This window comes from Oncorhynchus gorbuscha, linkage group LG01 (assembly GCF_021184085.1).
Source record: "Oncorhynchus gorbuscha isolate QuinsamMale2020 ecotype Even-year linkage group LG01, OgorEven_v1.0, whole genome shotgun sequence".
Taxonomy (NCBI): domain Eukaryota; kingdom Metazoa; phylum Chordata; class Actinopteri; order Salmoniformes; family Salmonidae; genus Oncorhynchus; species Oncorhynchus gorbuscha.
Genome location: NC_060173.1, coordinates 45086905 through 45108790, shown reverse-complemented (window position 1 = coordinate 45108790; position 21886 = coordinate 45086905). Strand labels below are relative to the sequence as shown.

Here is a 21886-nt window from a genome sequence, read left to right as displayed (position 1 = left end):
GCACATGTGTAAAAACAAGGAAGATTGCAGAGATATTTTGTCTGCGTTTGCATCTTACGAGCTAATTCAAATCTGGGGCTGGTTCTGCATTTCACTGAGTTCAAGGTCTTACGGGTTTATCACGTGCATCTTGTTCAGATTAGATCTGTGATGTTCTGCTAACTTAACCCTTCCACACGGTTTGTTTGTGTCACCCAGAGGCAAGACACGGCATCTCCCAGTGTAGCCCTTTCATAGAGTTGTGTTAACAGTTCATTTCCCCTGTATGGCTTTTCTGCTTTAGGCCAAACCAAATGACTGACCTTCATCCAAGTCATGACATCAGTCTGTGCCAGATGCCCCAAAAGCCTAGGCCTAAATATTTACATGCTCACACAGCATATACTTGCACGCACTCACACAAACACGTACACAGTACCCGTTGTCTCTCTTTAATAACAAGCGCTCACAGTCTCACTGCAGAATTAGACGTTCATCCACGTTCTCCTAACGTCAAATTTCAAGGGGTTTTTGTTGCTCCTGCTGATCTATAGTCTTCCTCCTGCTGCTCTATATCCTACCTCCTGCTGCTCTATCCTTCCTCCTGCTGCTCTATATCCTTCCTCCTGCTGCTCTATATCCTTCCTCCTGCTGCTCTATCCTTCCTCCTGCTGCTCTATATCCTTCCTCCTGCTGCTCTATATCCTTCCTCCTGCTGCTCTATATCCTTCCTCCTGCTGCTCTATATCCTTCCTCCTGCTGCTCTATATCCTTCCTCCTGCTGCTCTATATCCTTCCTCCTGCTGCTCTATATCCCTCCCCCTGCTGCTCTATATCCTTCCCCCTGCTGCTCTATATCCTCCCTCCTGCTGCTCTATATCCTCCCTCCTGCTGCTCTATATCCTTCCTCCTGCTGCTCTATATCCTTCCTCCTGCTGCTCTATATCCTTCCTCCTGTTGCTCTATCCTTCCTCCTGCTGCTTTATATCCTCCCCCATGCTGCTCTACATCCTCCGGCTGCTTTATCCTTCCTCCTGCTGCTCTATATCCTTCCTCCTGCTGCTCTATATCCTTCCTCCTGCTGCTCTATATATCCTTCCTCCTGCTGCTCTATATATCCTTCCTCCTGCTGCTCTATATATCCTTCCTCCTGCTGCTCTATATATCCTTCCTCCTGCTGCTCTATATATCCTTCCTCCTGCTGCTCTATATATCCTTCCTCCTGCTCCTCTATATCCTTCCTCCTGCTCCTCTATATCCTTCCTCCTGCTGCTCTATATCCTTCCCCCTGCTGCTCTATATATCCTTCCCCCCGCTGCTCTATATCCTTCCCCCTGCTGCTCTATATCCTTCCTCCTGCTGCTCTATATCCTTCCTCCTGCTGCTCTATATATCCTTCCTCCTGCTGCTCTATATCCTTCCTCCTGCTGCTCTATATCCTTCCTCCTGCTGCTCTATATATCCATCCTCCTGCTGCTCTATATCCTTCCTCCTGCTGCTCTATATATCCTTCCTCCTGCTGCTCTATATATCCTTCCTCCTGCTGCTCTATATCCTTCCCCCTGCTGCTCTATATCGTTCAAGTTCTCCAAATGTCACATTTCAATGTTAACGGTTAAGTTTTGGCATTCATTCCGAAGGGTTAACGTTTGGGATAGTGTTAAAACAAAACATTGAAAACCAGTGTCCATGACTGGGATCAAACATGCAACATTCTGATGCAAAGTCATGTGATTACACCCATCTGCTGCCCCTGTCCACAGCATCCAAGCAAAACCCAAGCCTACTTGATGGTAATAGGGCTCACTTTTGCCCCTAGTGGACGGTTTTTGAAAGCATTTCCCAAAATCCTCAGGACATGGATAGATGTCCAATTTCGACATCAATCTTGAACGATCTCCCTGCTCTTTAAGTCTGACGCATCCCTCCGATGCAGTTTGCCTCCTGTCTCATCTGATCCCACGTCATTGATCTCTCAGAGACTCTCAGCTCTTTAATTACACTCATTAGCTAAGAGGAGTGCTGCTTCTGAGGTTAGAGCACCTTATTAGGGAGACCTTGTCTCTGCTCCCCCCCCCCCCCCACCAACCCGTCTGCCTGCATTCTACTGCTGCTGCCTATACCTTTCCGGAAAAAAACAGCGTATGCCCCAGCACTTGCAATGTTTACAGCAAACACAATGCCAAATTGGATCCCCAAATCGCTACCCTCTCCAATTATTTTTTTTCTCCATCCCTTTTTCAATTGGATAAGGGTGAAGTGAGTGCAGTTCCCAATAGCAGATTGAAGCAAAGTGGGGTGTTAAGGCCGTGTCTGGCGACCGTTGTGATTGGTGGACTTGGACAGATTGGAGGACTGACCTAGACAGTGGAAGTATCTATTTACCACTTTGATGTCTCCATCAAGACTTCTAAAGATGGGATGACTTTCTCTGGCCCTGACTTTCTCTGGGCCTGTTGTGCCTGTCTGGGTGCTATGGGGAAACGGACCTTTACTGACAGGGCCATCCTCTACCGCTCGCTCTCTTCTTTGGGCCTTCCCTTCTGTGCATTTGATCTGCCAAGTGGTTTTCTAGGCAGTTCTCTTCTGTTTCATTTCCCTGTTTGAGAGCTGTCCTGATGTCGTCACCACAGTCCTCAGGGTTGAATGGTTAATTACACATATGGAGAGAGTTATTGTTTAGGATCTGTGATGGGAAACCACAGTCTCACTCCATTGGGCCGATCTTCTCGTGTCTGTGAGAGTCTGTCATTTCACCTTTAAAAAAAAAATTATAATCTTAGTCCAACCAGAAAGCAAGATGTTCTCACTCAACAGTGAAGTGTGTTTAACCAGTGCGTCTGTGCCGAATGTCATGTCTGTCAAATGTAAAGAAAATAATCCAAAAGCCTCCCGATTATGAGAAATGAGTTGCCTGGGTGCTTTGTCACCTATATGTGATCGGAAGGGATAAACCTGGGATCTACATGAACTAAACCCACATCCCACAACCCTTTGAGTTTGGGCCATTGTGGCCTGGCATTACTGTGCAGTAATGTGTCCCTACAGGCGATATGACTGTGTCAATGTACTAGTGAATAGCACTTAAAGGCCTATGCATGGTGTGATGGTGAGGTCTCCTTAAAGCAGAGGCCAGGCAGGAGGCAGACAGGCCAGGCAGGCAGCGAGCAGCGTGGCCTGGGTTAAAAGGGATTTTTCTGAAGTTGGTTAAGCCTCGGAAAAAGGGATGTGGTGTGAAATGCATCCTGTCAGTCTGCCCTTGGCATTTCCTTCAGCCATGATGCAGTATGGGTAATTAATAGTTAGAAATGCCCTCAAAGTGCAGTATGGTGGGGAAGGGTTCAACGTGCTCTAGGGGAAAGTGGACTATCTTCTTGTACTCAACCTGACCAGCTCAAAACAGCACTGTTGGCCCTGTCTTTTTCTCAAATCAATCAATCCGAGATTATAGAGTTGAGCTGAGCGACCAATCCAATGCTAACGTTGCTAACAGGACGTGAGCTGTGTGGGTTGGCAATAATCACCAGGCCCACTCTCTTCCCCTGCCCTGCCTGACAAACACGGGCAAGCAAGCACACAAAGAGAAACACATACAATCATTACAAGCACGCACACTCCCTCCCTCTCTTTCCATCCAGCCTAAGGGAGGCGGGCAGCTGAGCCATGGATCCATGAATTCCTCATAACGCAACGTGTCGGCTGATCAATAATTCAATTCTGTCTGTGCACAAGCATGTCTGGATCCAATCTCACCTGCACCCCCCCCCCGCCCCCCCCCCCCCCCGTCCTCCCCTTAACAAGGTGGGCGTTCTGTCCTTGAGCCGAGCTGGGGCTTATGTGTGTGTGTGTTCACTGGTCAGTGTGTGTGCGTGTATCCATGGCACTGTGTGGATGATTGTGTGTCCACATCTTTGTGTGTGTGTGCGCGCGTGCGTGCATGTGTGTGTGTGTGACGTCTCTCCCTTCAGGTGGTTTGGGGATATCAAAGGCGTGGATCTCATTGAAGGTGTGAAGCCTATGGAGGGGCAGGGGCTAAGTCCTCTGATTAGCAGAGCCCAGACAGGCAGTGAGGAGCTGGGGAGAGTAGGGGAGCAGAGAGGGGACCTGGGGGGAGCTTAGGCTAGCTGGGGCTCTCCACACGGGTCCTCTCATCCCTTTCCAGCCCAGGCCTCAGGGCAGCCCTCCTCACACCTCCACACACCATGCAACCAGGGTCATGGGTCATGGTCATCAGTCAAGGACACAGAAGTCTCCCACACCCCAGTCGTTCCCTAACTCTCCCCACCCTACTCTCTCTCAATTCAATTCAAGGGGCTTTGTTGGCATGGGAAACATATGTTAACATTGCCAAAGCAAGTGAAATAGATCAACAAAAGTGAAATAAACAATACAAATGAACAGTAAACATTACATTTACATACATTTAAGTCATTTAGCAGACGCTCTTATCCAGAGCGACTTACATTACACTCAAAGAAGTTCCAAAAGAATAAAGACACTAGAAATGTCATATTATGTTTATATACAGTGTTGTAACGACGTGCAAATTGTTAAAGTACAAAAGGGAAGTCTGTACATAGTCAAAGCTTTCCTTAAATTTGGGTCAGTAACAGTGGTCAGGTATTCTGCAACTGTGTACTCTCTGTTTAGGGTCAAATAGCATTCTAGTTTGCTCTGTTATTTTGTGAATTCTTTCGAATGTGGTTAGGTCTAATTGTGTTGCTGTCCTGGGGCTCTGTGGGGTCTGTTTGTGAACAGAGTCCCAGGACCAGCTTGCTTAGGGGACTCTTCTCCAGGTTCATCTCTCTGTAGGTGATGCTTTGTTATGGAAGGTTTGGGAATCACTTCCTTTTAGGTGGCTGTAGAATTTAACGGCTCTTGTCTAGATTTTGATAATTAGCGGGTATCGGCCTAATTCTGCTCTGCATGCATTATATTGTGTTTTACGTTGTACACGGGATAATTTAGCAGAATTCTGCATGCAGTCTCAATCCATTTAGTGTATTCTTGGTTGGTGAGCGGACCCCAGATCTGACAACCATAAAGGGCAATGGGTTCTCTAATTGATTAAAGTATTTTTTGCTAGATTCTATGTCGAATTTCATGTTCCTTTTGATGTCATATAAGGCCCTTCTTGCCTTGTCTCTCAGCTTGTTCACAGCTTTGTGGAAGTTGCCTGTGGCGCTGATGTTTAGGCCGAGGTATGTATAGTTTTTTTGTGTGCTCTAGGGCAACAGTGTAAAAATGGAAGTTGTATTTGTACTTTTTTGGAACCCCATTATTTTAGTCTTACTGAGATTTACTGTCAGGGCCCAGGTCTGACAGAATCTGTGTAGAAGATCTAGGTGCTGCTGTAGGCCCTCCTTGGTTGGTGATAGAAGCACCAGATCGTCAGAAAACAGTATACATTTTACTTCAGGTTCTAGTAGGGTGAGGCCTGGTGCTGCAGACTGTTCTAGAGCCCTCTCCAATTCGTTGATATATATGTTGAAGTCGCTTTCTCTCTCATACACCTGCCCCAATCACTTGCCTACTGCTAGAGCTGTTTTAATCCCTTCTGTGTCTTATCAAAAGCCACACTCTGTTTTACTCCCACTATATCAACCACACACTGCCGGGTCTGCTAGCAGTCTACTTCCTCGTTTGTGACTCTCTTTCAGGACATTATCAAAGGCCTCGAGTTGACCGTGATCCCTAGTCCACTTCCAGCCTTGGAGAAACTCTGTGACGTGACAGGGTACTTCAGTAAGCTGATTGTGGCCAACTTTAGTCTGGACAGTCTCCTCCTGTTTTCCTCGCTGGGTCTCCGGTGTGTCTCTTGCTTTAAAAAACCCTTGTGTGTCTCTCGCTTTAAAAAACCCTTGTGTGTCTCTCACTTTAAAAAACCCTTGTGTGTCTCTCGCTTTAAAAAACCCTGGTGTCTCTCGCTTTAAAAAACCCTGGTGTCTCTCGCTTTAAAAACCCTTGTGTGTCTCTCGCTTTAAAAAACCCTTGTGTGTCTCTCGCTTGAAAAAACCCTTGTGTGTCTCTCGCTTGAAAAAACCCTGGTGTGTCTCTCACTTTAAAAAACCCTTGTGTGTCTCTCGCTTTAAAAACCCTTGTGTGTCTCTCGCTTTAAAAAACCCTGGTGTGTGTCTCTCGCTTTATAAAACCCTGGTGTGTCTCTCACTTTAAAAAACCCTGGTGTGTCTCTCGCTTTAAAAAACCCTGGTGTGTCTCTCACTTTAAAAAACCCTGGTCGGTCTGTCTGTCTGTCTGTCTGTCTGTCTGTCTGTCTGTCTGTCTGTCTGTCTGTCTGTCTGTCTGTCTGTCTGTCTGTCTGTCTGTCTGTCTGTCTGTCTGAATGTGAGGATGCTGTAGTGTGTAACCAGTAGAGAGGTAGCTTGTGTTTTTTCTCTGTTTTCTCATCTGGGCACAGTGGTGAAGGAGTGATTGCAGCGGGTCTGGCTGCGTGGTGTGTATCTGCTGACTGTCACATCCATTAAGGTTGCTGTCTTCACCAGCCAGTCTCCCCTAGCCGTGCACGGACTCTCCTCTCACAGATGAGGCCCATTGTTCCTGGCCAGCCCTAGCCTGCTTACAGCCCTCTGAGGCCCTCACCTCACACAGAAATGCTCGCCCCACAACTAGAAGGGAGATTTCAGCTCAGGATTTAGATGATTTTTGTCGTTTACGGTCGTCTGTGGTGTTTTTGTTGAGTGTGTGGAAGTTGTTGTGGAATTATCTTTGTTGCTGTAACTTTTCCACCTCAAATTTCTCCAGCAGAGAGAGGTGAAATCACCAGAGCCTACATTAAACTCTTCTTCTCCTTTGTGGGCAATTGTTCCTGTGTTGCTCAATCAATTAACATTTACTACGCCTACAGAAAGCTAAATGAATGCGTTCAGATTGAGGATCCTCTTTGTATGCAAAACAGTTTCCTGCTGTTTTTGTGTTTGTTCATAAATATTGGTCATCTTCCCTGGACAGTGTATATCAGTGGCTAAAACTCAGGCTCACAGGAATAGCAGTGAATGTTTTGGAATGGGAACAACAGTCTCCTAAAGGGCACTGCAGCGCCTCCAGTTGTTGAGGTCTGCTCAGTGGAATAATCAGCGCTTTAATTAACAAAGTCGGTTTGGAATATCAATTAGAACCCTCTATCTGCAGTCATGTCACACACATAAAAACAATTATGACTGATTGTGGGCTGTTATTGTCAACTGGCTCGTAATAATTTCTTACTTTTGGCTTATAAATCACGCAATTTCCCCATTAGTCCTCCCCAACACCACCCTTGACCCCCCCCGTTCCACACCGTTTTATTGTTTTTTATTAATGAGTGGTGTTGAGACCCACAGCATGGGTTTGGAGTGCTGCTGTTATATTGAACATCCTGGTCCTGCTCTGTGTTGCTGTGAAAGAGCCCCCAGTGGCTTTGTGTCAGTCTCTCGGAGTTCCGACTCTTTTGTTTGGTCTCATCCCAGTCCAGACATGTTCTGACTGGCTCTGGCTTGACAAACATCTCCATGGCACTCGTTCAGACCAGAGCAGACCCTGATGCACACACACACACACACACACACACACACACACACACACACACACACACACACACACACACACACACACACACACACACACACACACACACACACACACACACACACACACACACACACACACACACACACACACACACACACACACACACACACACACACCCTCTCATGTGTATCCCAGAGTGTGGGCTGTGGTAATGATATGGTTCTGGCCCCCTCTCTCTCTCAGAAGAGTTCAGAGGCGTTAGATCCGTTTCACAGCCCTGTGTGTGCGACAGCGAGTGGGAGCTCTAACCTGGAGGTGTGCAATCAACCCACAGTCAGACACACTGTGATACACTGTGAGCTCATACTGCCACCAGCAGAATCACTCTTCGTTTGAAACCGGATTACATTGTTTGGCCGTTTTCTTTCAGCTCCATCTTATACCGTCCTGATTATAGGTATAGAACATAGAACATTCTGAATCAGGATGTTTTCATGTTCTGTCTTTGGGAGAATGACTCACCCTCTCCAACATTCTGGATCTAGCGTCTTGGTTGGATGGCAATTATTATTGCCTTGTTTATATTGGTCATCCAAGGTGGGCTTGCTCACAGAACGTAGCGCGATGGTTTGATGGCTATTGAGTGATGTATGGTCACATATGTGGACCTGTGTTGTTTTTGGCGCAGGGCGGGGCGACTCTGGCATGTGCTGTAAGGCCAGCATGGTCAGTCCTCCTCCCAAACCGGTTGAAGGCTGTTCAGAGCAAAGCAGAGGACTCGCTCACAGCTCAAGGCAAGGAACCTCTGCTCCATACAGAAGCACGGTCAGCCTGGGTGTTACGAGCCTGTTGTAACACAAACCTATAAAAAATGTGGTATGAAAAAGTCATCACAGACTTATTGCCCATTGTGAACATGTTTACATCATTTGGATGGTAATCAATGTCAATTATATTTATCTTAAAGCCAGACATCATGTAAACGAACCCAGGGGAGACATCATGTAAACGAACCCAGGGGAGACATCATGTAAACGAGACATCATGTAAACGAACCCAGACGAGACATCATGTAAACGAACCCAGACGAGACATCATGTAAACGAACCCAGACGAGACATCATGTAACCGAACCCAGACGAGACATCATGTAACCGAACCCAGACGAGACATCATGTAACCGAACCCAGACGAGACATCATGTAACCGAACCCAGACGAGACATCATGTAACCGAACCCAGGCGAGACATCATGTAACCGAACCCAGACGAGACATCATGTAACCGAACCCAGGCGAGACATCATGTAACCGAACCCAGACGAGACATCATGTAACCGAACCCAGGCGAGACATCATGTAACCGAACCCAGGCGAGACATCATGTAACCGAACCCAGGCGAGACATCATGTAACCGAACCCAGGCGAGACGTCATAACATACTCTATCGGAAAGTTCTCAAGCGGCCGCTGGGCCAGCAACTGTTCGATCAGTCAGTATCAAACAGCTTTTAGACAGCTGGTGTTCTTGTTTGCTTGTCGCCTACAACAAGCATGCACGTTACTCTACTGGATAAATAATGACCATTTACAAGTGGAGTCAGCTATGAATGTTACAACAGTAAAATGTATTCATATTTTACGGTATATAGACAAGTTCAACAATATAGGCCGCCTAAAGCGTTGCAACGGTAGCGCCGTTATCTGCTTGGTCTCTAGCAGTGCAAACACTTGAAAAAGTCGACCCTCAACAGCTATTGGATTGAATACATTTTCCATCAAAAGGTTGCAAAAGTAAACTCCACTTCCAAGAGGAAAACCATTACCTTTGCAAGCTAGCAACTCCAGCAAAGTTTGCAAGTGTATGAACGTTTATTTGGCTGTAGACTAATCACCCACCGGTAGGCTATGCACATTTGCAAGCAATCGTGTGAATCTATCGGTTTTCTAGAGAGCTAAATTAGCTAGCTGACTTCACATACCAGTAGACAGAGCTGGCTTTCGCGATTATTATCCATAGTGTCCAACATGCTGCTGGCACTAGTTGTGCTGAGAAGTCTGAAATATGGTCCAACTAGCAAGTGTTCCACTAAGAAAATATTCGCAATCCCTTGCTGAATGAAAATCGACCTCAATTCCAGTTTTCATTCAGAAGCTTAAGCTAGCGACATCAAAGCAACTTTGTAATTACAGACCCACCAGTGTTTTCAAATCGGCGCTCCTGCGTTGGCCTATCAGCTGTCGCACAGACAGATAGACGCACAGATGGACTGACAGCCAGGAGACAATATTATTAACCATTACGACGTGCATTTGTCAGCTAAATGACACATTTATTCCGTGTCACTCGACTCTCATTTGTGAGTCCCGATATGTAATGTTGATGTGTTGTTGATGTGTTGCTGTAGTCATGGATGGAGAGGGAGAGATATAATGTGCACGAGATAAATGATCAGTCGGCCTCCGCGTCACAATTACCCGGAGAAATCTGACCTTCCATTTGTACTAAACTGCTGTACTTATAATTCGTAAAACCTTCATTTGTGTCACTTTGAAGTGATCCAAATGGCAAATTCATCTTTCATCTATACATTATCGAGATATATTTAGACAGGAAAAAAACAAGTGACATTTTATTTGGGACTCTGGCTTTAATGTGATAAAACGTGTATTGGGATGACTGAATGGGCAGATTATTTCTGGATTATAAGGAGAGTTGTCCTGTGTATTTTGTTATGACTAGGGAAGTCAACTTCAACACACTAGTGGTCTTGATGCTCCACAGATCACTAATTCTCTTCTTATTAGACCTTCGTCAGGGTTTTCAGTCGTTCCTGAAGGTCGATTTGAAACCAACCCTAACATTAACCACACTGCTAACCTTATGCCTAGCCCTAACATTAACCACACTGCTTAACTTATGCCTAGCCCTAACATTAACCACACTACTAACCTTATGCCTAGCCCTAACCTTAACCACACTACTAACCTTATGCCTAGCCCTAACCTTAAATTAAGACCAAAAAGCTCATTTTAGATTTGTTTAATTTGAACAATATAGCCAATTTTGACTTTGTGGCTGTGGTAACAAGAGTATTGAAGGTTCCTCCTCCCCGTCTGAGGAGAATCAGTGTCCCTCTGCCACTGATCATGTGACCGAGTCCAGTAGAGGCTGTGGTTAGGAACCATTACAGTCAGTCAGCTGGTATGTACTGATGGCGAAACCCAAGCGCTCGCTGGAGTATGTTTTTTGTCCTTGAATATTTACCACCTGAACATAGTTTCATGCATTTCAAGGGAAGCGTTTGTTGTCTGATTTACTCGTCCGCATGTACGGTGACATTCCTCAATAATATCGGGCCGCAGGTCCTAATCGGGCAACTAAGGAAGGTGAGTCAGTGATTTACCCCAGTCCCGCCACATCGACCGTGGATCAAAAAATTGATTTGCATGCCAGCTTGCTCTCGGCCCTTCAGTTTGTTAGGCCTGGCTGTATTCAATTGGAGAGGCTGTGTTTGTTATCTGAGAAGTTGAATGAAACAGCTGCCTGGCTCTCCTATAGTTCCCCTATAGCATCTTCGAGTCCGGCTCGCGTAAAGTCCTCCTTGGTCTTTGAGAATGTCATGTTCCAACTACCGTGTCAAACAGACATTGGTTGCGTCTGAAAATGGCACTCTATTCCCTATTGAGTGCACTACTTTTCACCAGGGCCCACAATCAAAAGTAGCGCACTAAATAGGGAATAGGGTGCCATTTGGGATGCAGTCCGTCTCTCCACTCTAATGGCCCCCTGGCCCTGTTCCAGTGTTATCCCAGTTTGAGCCTTGCTGCCAGGGGCCACAGAGAACAAGCAGTCTTACCTGGATCAGCCCAGCGCACAGCCTAGTTGCACAACCAGTCTCTTCGCAATGTATAAGGCATTTTGGGATTACTCTACGGGCTGTTTTCAAAGGGCCTCGGCCAGAAACAGCCAGCTTAGTTTGCTTAGCTGGCACCAGCACTTATACAGAACCAGAGCTTTCGCAGGAAAAGCCGTTTAGCCACAGAGGGTATTTCACTTCACAAACTAGCCACATGGAAATGGCTTTTTCTCCTGTTCTGTTCTGGCTCAGCTCACCCTCTCCTTGCCCTTGACTACGGGCTGGTTTTGAGTACGAGGAAAGGCACTACGGCCTTGACAGCAGCCAGTGTAGTCATGTTCTTATCTGTGATGTCGCCACTTCCTTGTCCGGTCAGTCACCAGCCCCCCTGACCCGCGTCACTGTAATATGAGCTAAACTGTTTGATCCAAGGGCATTAACCTGTAGGGATGGGCGCTTTGTCATCCAGCCCTGGAAAAGGCTGCTCCAGATGGGTGATTAGTCAGTCCGCTGACTGTGTGTGTATTTGCGTGCTGTAATCACGGCCTGTGTGTGTGTGTGTGTGTGTGTGTGTGTGTGTGTGTGTGTGTGTGTGTGTGTGTGTGTGTGTGTGTGTGTGTGTGTGTGTGTGTGTGTGTGTGTGTGTGTGTGTGTGTGTGTGTGTGTGTGTGTGTGTGTGTGTGTGTGTGTGTGTGTGTGTGTGATAGCTGCAATTGTGTCCGGTGAGCGTATGTTTGTGTCTTGGATTACAGTGGTGTGACAAAGGCTAAATGATGATGAAAACAATTGTGAACAAACCTCAGGCCACACCCCCCACAAAATGTCAGGTCTAGTAATGCGGAGTTGCTATGACTAGGCTAGATGTACGCCATCACCATCAGTATGCTAATGAAGGTTTTCTGCTCACGGGTTGGAAATGGAGGTGGGCACAAAAAGCACACTCTTCAAGCTGAATGGCTCCGAGTGAGTGGAGAGACGAGGGAGGAGGAGGGGGAGGAGGAGGAGGAGGAGGAGATGTCGAGGCCTCTAGTCTATTGTGTAGCTGCAGAGTCTCTCATACAGTTTCAGTAAAGCGACAGAACAAATGGCTGAACACGTGTGCCATGAAAGATACATGTTTTGCTGTTAGCGGTAACACTCATCCTCATTCCCTGCTCTCTTAAAAGGTAGTGAAGATAAATGAAGCTGCTCGGCACAATATTGCCTATTGCAAGGATAACGAGACAACAGTGGGAGGACTGTTCACGACCTCTGGCGAAGGATTGGAACATAAAATGTGTCTTTAAAAAAAAATGTGCCAAGAGCAAGTTTATGCCAAGATGTTGTTGTTTGTGTTTACCTAAGGTAGTTAGACCAGTGACGCTGATTCTTGGCTGGTAGTACTAATTGGAGTTTGGACGTGTGTGTGTGTGTGTGTGCGTGCCTGGCATAGGGACTGCTGTGTTGAATAACAGCCAGACAATGGGCATTCATCAAGCTTTAAATACAGAAGAAGAGAGGACACTTGTTTAGCCAAAAGCCTTAACACGATTATAGACTGAGCCTTTTGCTCCCAAATGTGGGCCAGAGAAACTCTTCCTCCACACTGAGATGTGCTCAAACAGGGATCTATTCTCTCAGTTCAGATTTGGGCTTCTTCTCTCAGCCTTGCTATACGCTTTTCCTTTTCTCCTTTTCCTTCTCGTCCATCAGGGTATAAATATGTGATCCACCCGGCCCAAATTCCCACGCTTTCCGTGAGTACAGACGGGGGCCAGGTCTGAAATTGAACCCTAATTGCTATGTAGTACAATACTTTTGACTAGGGCCCATAGGCCCATGTGGTGAATAGGCTGCCGTTTGGGACAAGCTTTTCTTCCTGCTTGTCGTCCCTGTTCTGTTTCATCAGATCTATCTCAGTGAAAACCTTCCCAGGGAGAGTCCTCCCTGACTCCCCTCTCTCCGTTGTCTTCTCAATCAGAATCGCTAACAGACCTACGGAGGGAGGATTTAAAGTCTCCCCTGACCGGACCGCTTTGCAATCGGCCCACAGATTTCTGCGGATGATCCGATATGAGCCGACAGACACCCCCTCCCTCCCTCCATCCCTCCACGTTTGTGGATGTTACCTGACCAGGTTAATTTGTCAACCTCTCCCTCCTTCCCCGCCTCTCAGCCCAGCCACCTGACTCCCTCGTCACTGCATCAGGGCCATTGGAGTAGAAGAGGCCAGCTGCCACGTGGCTGAGTCTGGAGAGAGAGAGAGAGGCTGGATTCAGGTGTGGTTCCTCCTTGCTGCCTGAGGGGCCCTGTCACTGTCTCACCAACTCCCTGTCCACCCCCCCCTCTCTATCTCTTCCCTTCCCCCATGGCATGGCTCCTGTGACAGGCTCACCCCAGGCTCACCCTACCACAGCCCACCCAACCCCCAGCCCACCCTACAGGCAGTAGTCTCCAATGGGGATCGTAGCTGCAGCTGTTGCCCTTGCGTGTTGTGTTGGCTTTAGCAGCATGGAATCCTGTAGTAAGCATTGCTTCAGGCCTCATTGTGCAAGCTACAGTAATGCTTTTCGTGGTTGTGTTAACCAGATTCCCCATCCAGTACTGTAGCAGCAGACAGTCTGCACTTTCCTTGCTAACCATCCATATCCGTCCATATCCCTTATCCAATTCCATACCAAGTTCCTATTTTGGGGGATTGGCTGGCTGATTCTCTCCCTCTCTGCTCACTGGAGAGATTGCAGAGATTTGGGGAGGCTTGACCAGATTAAATACACGGCTGCCGAAAGAATAGCTTTCTGACATCATCCCATTTGTGTTCTCATTGTTGCCTGAAATTACCGTAGTTTTTCCCCCCCGTCCCCTTGTTTGCTCTGCCGTTCCAGTTGGTATCTGGCCACCGATTGATAAGCCCAGAATCCCTGACAATCCTTGGCGTGGTGAGCAAGAGCGCCGGCGATTGCGGCTGTGCAGTACATTTGTGCCTTTGTGTGTGTGTGTGTGTGTGTGTGTGTGTGTGTGTGTGTGTGTGTGTGTGTGTGTGTGTGTGTGTGTGTGTGTGTGTGTGTGTGTGTGTGTGTGTGTGTGTGTGTGTGTGTGTGTGTGTGTGTGTGTGTGTGTGTGTGTGTGTGTGTGTGTGTGTGTGTGTGTGTGTGTCGACCGGTTTGGGAGATGAGATGGGATGCAGCTCCTGTCATTGTTTATCTACCTTGCAACTTCCAGATGGCGCTCAGCAGAAATAATCTACTTCCTGACACGCTCTCTCTCTCCCTCCCCTCGTTACCATCGCTCGCTCGCTCTCTCCCGTGGCTCTCAGGAGTATGGACTCATTTTCAAGGCCAGAACACAAGGTGAGGGACAGATTGGGATTAGGGGGGTTCCGGGATGTGTGTGTGTGTGTGGGAGGGAGTGTAGTGAATGCATACCTGCCACGCTTTGTGTGAGTCTGTGTACGAATGGTTGTGTATGTGTGGACGTTTGTGTTTCTTTGCACGCGTCTGTGTATACACTGAGTGTACAAAACATTAGGAACACCTGTTCTTTCCATGACAGAGTGACCAGGTGAATCCAGGTGAAAGCTATGGTCCCTTGTTGATATCACTTGTTAAATACACTTCAATTAGTGTAGATGAAGGGGAGGAGACAGGTTAAAGAAGGATTTTTGAGACTTGAGACAATTTTCGAAATTGATTGTGTATTTGTGCCATTCAGAGGGTGAATGGGCAAGACAAAATATTGAAGTGCCTTTGAACGGGGTATGGTAGTTGGTGCCAGGCGCACCGGTTTGAGTGTGTCAAGAACTGCAACACTGCTGGGTTTTTCAATCGCAACAGTTTCCCATGTGTATCAAGAATGCACCACCACCCAAAGGACATCCAGACAACTTGACACAACTGTGGGAAGCATTGGAGTCAACATGGGCCAGCATCCCTGTGGAACGCTTTCAACACCTTGTAGAGTCCACGCCCTGACGAACTGAGGCTGTTCTGAGGGCAAACGGGGGTGCAAATCAATATTAGGAATGTGTTCCTCATGTTTTCTACACTCCGTGTATACTCTCTGTGTGTATGTCTGTGAACACTATGCACTATGACACATTCTCTTGGAGGTCATTGGATCACAAAATCTCGCCTTGCGCTCCAATCAAGTTGCCTGGCTCGTCCTTTGCCTGGGATTGATGGACGGTCAATTCCAGAGCGGGAGACAACCCCAAGGTGGCAGTGATCCAAACTCTTATCTGGCTCTCCCTCTGCCAGCACATTGTAAATGGCCACAGGGACAAGCAGCATCCCTCGTATTGTTCTGTTGTCCCTCTCCTCCTCTCTGGTCCTGCCATCCGGACTCCAGGGAAATGTGCTGAGATGAGACACTACAGTAAGTCCTCCCCTAAACAACACCTTGGTGCTTTGCTACTGTTGGGCTGTTTGCTAAAGTGCACGATGGTACAGTCAGTGAATGTTCCCTCCATTGTTTTGTATCCCTTCCCTTATGTTCGATTCCGCCTACACCGTTCATGTCCTGGGTCAATTTAAGTACATCAAGGTCAGACATTTTATCACGTTTCAGGTAAGGCCCGGGTGCAGACAACGTCGAAGTAACAACAGTTTATTAATCCAAACAGGGGCATGCAAAAGGCCGGCAGGGGTCAGTAATCCAGATAGGTGGGGCAAAGGTACAGGATGGCTGGCAAGCTCAGGATCAGGGCAGGCATAACGGTCAACACCAGGAAAACTAGAAAACCGGAACAATCGAGAGGCCGGAGCAAAGGGAAGAACAATGGTAGGCTTGACGAAACAAAATGAACTGGCAACAGACAAACAGAGAACACAGGTATAAATACACAGGGGATAATGGGGAAGATGGGCGACACCTTGGAAGGGGGTGGAGACATTCACAAAGACAGGTGAAACAGATCAGGGTGTGACAAATTGACCCGGAACAAAAGGGAAGGGTTAAATGAATACTACTATTGGAACGATGTACGCTGAGTGTCGGGAAGCAAGTTCAGGAAGTGAATACATATAATAAATAAACTAAATTGAACAAAACAGGAAACGCGAACAGCGCACCGACATGAAACAGATACCGAAACAATAACGCCTGGGGAAGGAACCAAAGGGAGTGACATAAATAGGGCAGGTAATCAAGGACGTGATGGAGTCCAGGTGAGTGTCACTAAGCGCTGGTACGCGTGACAATGGTGACAGGAGTGCGTAATAATCAGCAGTCTGGTGACCTAAAGGCCAGAGAGGGAGTACATGTGACAATTAGGAGCATCACCATGTGTTCTGTATCATTTTCTCTGCCTTTTAGGGTTACAGTATTGTAGTATTGAACGTAGCCAGTGGTGTAACACAGAGTGGGCCAGGTTTAAGCAGCTCTTATGTGTTTGTGGGCTTGGCTGGCGGCTGATGATGTCTGATGGACTTTGTCTGAGGAGGTTATATTGTTCCTCAGTGAGGACTGGGATAATTGAGTCCTAATGGGGGCTGTTAGCCTGTTGCTGTAGAAGTCGAGTGGTAAATGCCGCCAGTCTCTGGGCTCAGCCACAGCAACCGCTAGCTTCCTGTATGGTTGATTAGCCTGTCTGTTTAATGTACCCGGCTGCCCACCGATGTCGATGCGGCTACCCGCCACCGTGCAAATGGAGGTGGTTAGAACATCAGGAGGGACCTGCTGCTGGGCTGTCTAATATCAACCCTCTCCAGCAGACAGACAGATGGACGGACGGTAGAGAAGAAACACACGCACGCACACACTCCAGCAGACAGACAGACAGACAGACACACAAAGCACATTCTCGAGAGACAATTCAGTTCGGAGAGAGTAGCATGGCCAATTATATCAGCTTTTATCCAATATAGATTCTCTCCCCACTGGTTGAATAGACAGATAGATCGAGTATGGTTGGAATTATCTGTCCTATTCGAGCCTTCAAGAGAAGTATAGAGTACAGTGTCCTCTGCAATTATTGGGACAGGAAAGCATATTTCCTTCTTTTGGCTCTGTATTTCAAAAGTTTGGATTTGAAATCAAACAATGACTATTGCTGTTTGTTTTTGTTGTGTTACAGATTATTTCGTGCCCATTTTTCTTGTAAATAAGAATAAAACGTGTAAAACACTTCTACATTAATGTGGATGATACTGTACCACGATTACGGATAATCCTGAGTGAATTGGGAATAATGATGAGTGAGAAAGTTAAAGACGCACAAATATCATATCCTCAGAAATGCTAACCTCCCCTGTTATTGTAATGGTGAGAGGATAGCATGTCTTGGAGGTGTGATATGAAATGCTAACCTCCCCTGTTATTGTAATGGTGAGAGGATAGCATGTCTTGGAGGTGTGATATGAAATGCTAACCTCCCCTGTTATTGTAATGGTGAGAGGATAGCATGTCTTGGAGGTGTGATATGAAATGCTAACCTCCCCTGTTATTGTAATGGTGAGAGGATAGCATGTCTTGGAGGTGTGATATGAAATGCTAACCTCCCCTGTTATTGTAATGGTGAGAGGATAGCATGTCTTGGGGTTATGATATTTGTCCATCTAACTTAATATCTATTCATTATTCACTCTTCATTTAGGATTATCCGTAGTCATGGTAGCATCCACATTCATGTAGAAGTGTTTAGAAACATATTCTAGTCTTATTTACAATAAAAGCGACTTCAAAATGACACAATACATTATTTACCATTCAATTCTATTGGGCACAAAGTAATCTGAAACACAACCCAAAACAAACAGCAAAATACTGGACAATAATCAAGCTTTATGTCGTCATTCATTGCATGCTATGAATGTGGGACCAAATACTAAACGTTTTATTACTTTAAAACACATATTTAAGTGAGTTTATCATAATACTTTTGCTCCCCTGAAATAGGGGGACCGTGTACAAAAACCGCTGTCGTTTGTAAATGGTTAACCCTTCAAATGAAAGCTGACCTTTAACCTCATAGTCAATGTTTGATTTGAAATCCAAACTTTTGGAGTATAGACACAAAATAAGAAAAAATGCGTCTCTGTCCCAATATTTACGGACTGGTTTCAGTGACTGGGAGTTTGAAAAGACAAGGCTCCTGTTTCTGTTCGCTTTTTCCAGGTAGTTTCCCATGATGTGTGTTCCTGACTTCCCGAGCCAAGTCTGTCACTTCTCGTTCCTGTCTTTCCTGTCTGTGTGTGTGCATGTGTGCTCACATTTACGTCTGTATGTGTGCGCGCGAGCGGAGTTGCAGAAAGGCACATTCCCATGTGGGCTGGATGTGAGTCTCTCATCCTAACCCACTGTAATTCATCACCAGGGCCCAGTTTTTCAAAAGTAATCTATCTGGATTTCGGCATTCGGATATGATGAATCAAATCAAATGTTCTTTGTAACGTGCTTGGTAAACAACAGGTGTAGACTAACAGTGAAATGCGTAGATACAGGCCCTTCCCAACAATGCAGAGAGAAAACAAATAGAGATGATAGAAAAATAAGAAGGCAAGGCGTAAATAAATCAGCGAGTAACCATAACTTGGCTATATACACTGGGTACCAGTACCGAGTAGATGTGCGGGGGCACCAGGTCATTGAGGTAGATATGTACATATCTAGTAAAGTAGATATGTACACATATAGTAAAGTGACTAGGCAACAGGATAGATAATAAACAGTAGCAGCAGTGTATGTGATGAGTGAGAGAAGTTAGTGCAAATAGGATCAATGCAGATAGTTAAAGAGTTAGTCCGGGTAGCTACTGGTTAACTATTTAGGAGTCTTATGGCTTGGGGGTAGAAGCTGTTCATGGTCCTGTTGGTTCCAGACCTGGTTCACCGGTACCACTTGCCGTGCGGTAGCAGTCTATGTCCTGGGTGGCTGGAGTCTTTGACCATTTTTAGGGCCTTCCTCTGACACCGCCTGGTGCAGAATAAATAGAACGGACGAAGCAATTAATTGAAAGGAGAGTCCCATTCTTTTCATCCTATTTCTATGCATTTTATCCTATCCGATAGCCGAAATCCGGAAAGATAATTTTTGAAAAGCTGGGCCCAGAGGATTATAGGTCATCTCTGAGAGAACATTCAGCTACTCACACATGGCCCGGCCAAACCTATGCAGGCACTGCAAAACCTCCACCCACACTGCTGCATGCCATCCCACAGCCTACATATGGGCGGCAGGTAGCCTAGCAGTTAGTGTTGGGCCAGTAACCGACAAAGCACTAGTTTTTTTTTTATCTCTGAGCGGACAAGGTGAATAAATCTGTCAATGTGCCCTTGAGCAAGGCTCCAGGGTCGTTGTTGATAATGCCTGGCCCTGACCCCACTCTTGGGACATGCAAAAAAACACATTTCCAATTCCCACGTGTGCATGTGTGAAATAGGACAAATAAAATGTCTCTGGTGAGAGAGAGAGAGAGAGAGAGAGAGAGAGAGAGAGAGAGAGAGAGAGAGAGAGAGAGAGAGAGAGAGAGAGAGAGAGAGAGAGAGAGAGAGAGAGAGAGAGAGAGAGAGAGAGACTTACTGGGGTCTGCCACATAACCAAAAAGACATTACAGACAAAAGACTGACATGTAGAGTGTGTGTGTATCCATCTGTTACACATACACGTCCGTACATGCACACAACAAGTAGGTCACATGGAGGAGAGGCGTTGTGCCGTGAGGTGTTGCTTTATTTGTATTTTGAAACCAGGTTCTGTTCACTTGCGCAATATAAGATGGGAGTTCCATGCACTCATGGCTCTGAATAATACTGTACGTTTCCTTGAATTTGTTCTGGATTTGGGGACTGTGAAAGACCCCTGGTGGCATGTCTGGTGGGGTAAGTGTTTGTCAGAGCTGTGTGTAAGTTGACTATGCAAACGATTTGGAATCTCCAACACATTCATATTTCTTATTAATGTCTCTCCTCAACTCTTAGCCAAGAGAGACTGGCAGCATAGTATTTATATTATCCCTCTGATTACAGTGAAGAACAAGACGTGCCGCTCTGTTCTGGTCCAGCTGCAGCTTAACTAGGTCTTTCTTGGCAGCACTTGACCACATGACTGGACAATACTCAAGATAACATAAAACTAGACCGTGCATAACTTGCTTTATGGAGTGTGGTGTCAAAAAAGCAGAGCATCTCTTTATTACGGACAGACCCCTCCCCATCTTTACAACCGTTGAATCTATATGTTTTGACCATGACAGTTTACAATCCAAGGTAACGCCAAGTCATTTAGTCTCCTCAACTTGTTCAACAGAAACACCATTCAGCTGAGGTCTAGAACTTAGTGAATGATTTGTACCAAATACAATGCTCTTAGTTTTAGAGATGTTCAGGACCAGTTTATTACTGGCCACTCATTTCAAAACAGACTGCAACTCTTTGTTAAGGGTTTCAGTGACATCATTAGTTGTGGTTGCTGATGCGTATATGGTTGAATCATCAGCATACATGGACACATATGCTTTGTTTAATGCCAATGGCAGGTCATTGGTAAAAATAGAAAGGAATAGAGCGCCTAGAGAGCTGCCCTGTGGTACACCACATTTTACGTGTTTGACATTAGAAGAGCTTCCATTAAAGAAAACCATCAGAGTTCTATTAGATAGATGGCTCTGAATCCACAATATGGCAGAGGTTGTAAAGCCATAACATATACGTTTTCTCAACAACAGGTTATGGTCAATAATATCTAAGGCTGCACTGAAATCTAACAGTACAGCTCCCACAATCTTCATATTATCAATTTCTTTCAACCAATCATCAGTCATTTTTGTGTCATGGCAGTACATGTTGAGCGCCCTTCTCTATAAGCATGCTGAAAGTCTGTTGTTAATTTGTTTACAGAGAAGTAGCATTGTAGTTGGTCTATCACTTATTTTTCCAACAGTTTGCTGAGAGCTGGCAGCAAGCTGATAGGTCTGCTGTTAGAACCAGTCAAGGCCGCTTTACCACTCTTGGGTAGCGGAATGACTTTGGCTTCCCTCCAGTTCTGAGGACAAAGACTTTCCTCTAGGCTCAGATTAAAGATATGACAGATAGGAGTGGATATAGAGTCAGCTACCATCCTCATTAGCTTTCCATCTAAGTTGCCACTGCCAGGAGGTTTGTCATTATTGATCGATAACAATCATTGTCCCACCTCTCCCACACTAACAAAACTTTACAAAATTCAAACTTGCATTGCTTTTCTTTCATTATTCATTTTTTGTATACATGAGTACGATGGCTCACTGTTCGTTGTTGGCATTTACTGCCTAGGTTTGCCCACTTTGCCGATGAAGTAGTCATTGAAATGATTGGCAACATCAAATGGTTTTGTGATGATTAAGCCATCGATGAAAGATGGAGTTGAATTCGTCTTTCTACCCATAATTTCATTTAAACTACCCCCCCCCAAAATCACCATTCTTTATATCATTGCTCTTGGCATTCATGACACAGTTTCTTCTTATTTTTGTTGAGTTTAGTCACATAATTTCTGAATTTGCAGCCAGTCAGACGTGCAGACAGACTTATTAGCTACTTCCTTTTGCCCCCATCTCCTTCAACCATG

General features: G+C 46.0%; 1 protein-coding gene across 3 annotated transcripts in view; it reads left to right on the top strand.

The window, feature by feature from the left end:
• The window catches only part of plxnb2b (plexin b2b), a 198274-nt gene that overhangs the window by 20929 nt on the left and 155459 nt on the right, over positions 1 to 21886 (top strand). Inside the window, exon 1 of one of the 3 annotated variants that reach the window (XM_046354188.1) lies at positions 20099 to 20160. The exons of the other annotated variants lie outside the window; for them this stretch is intronic. The gene's annotated coding sequence lies outside the window, so the exon portion shown is untranslated. Of the gene's footprint in view, positions 1 to 20098; positions 20161 to 21886 lie in introns of those variants that run through there. 3 annotated transcript variants of the gene reach the window in all.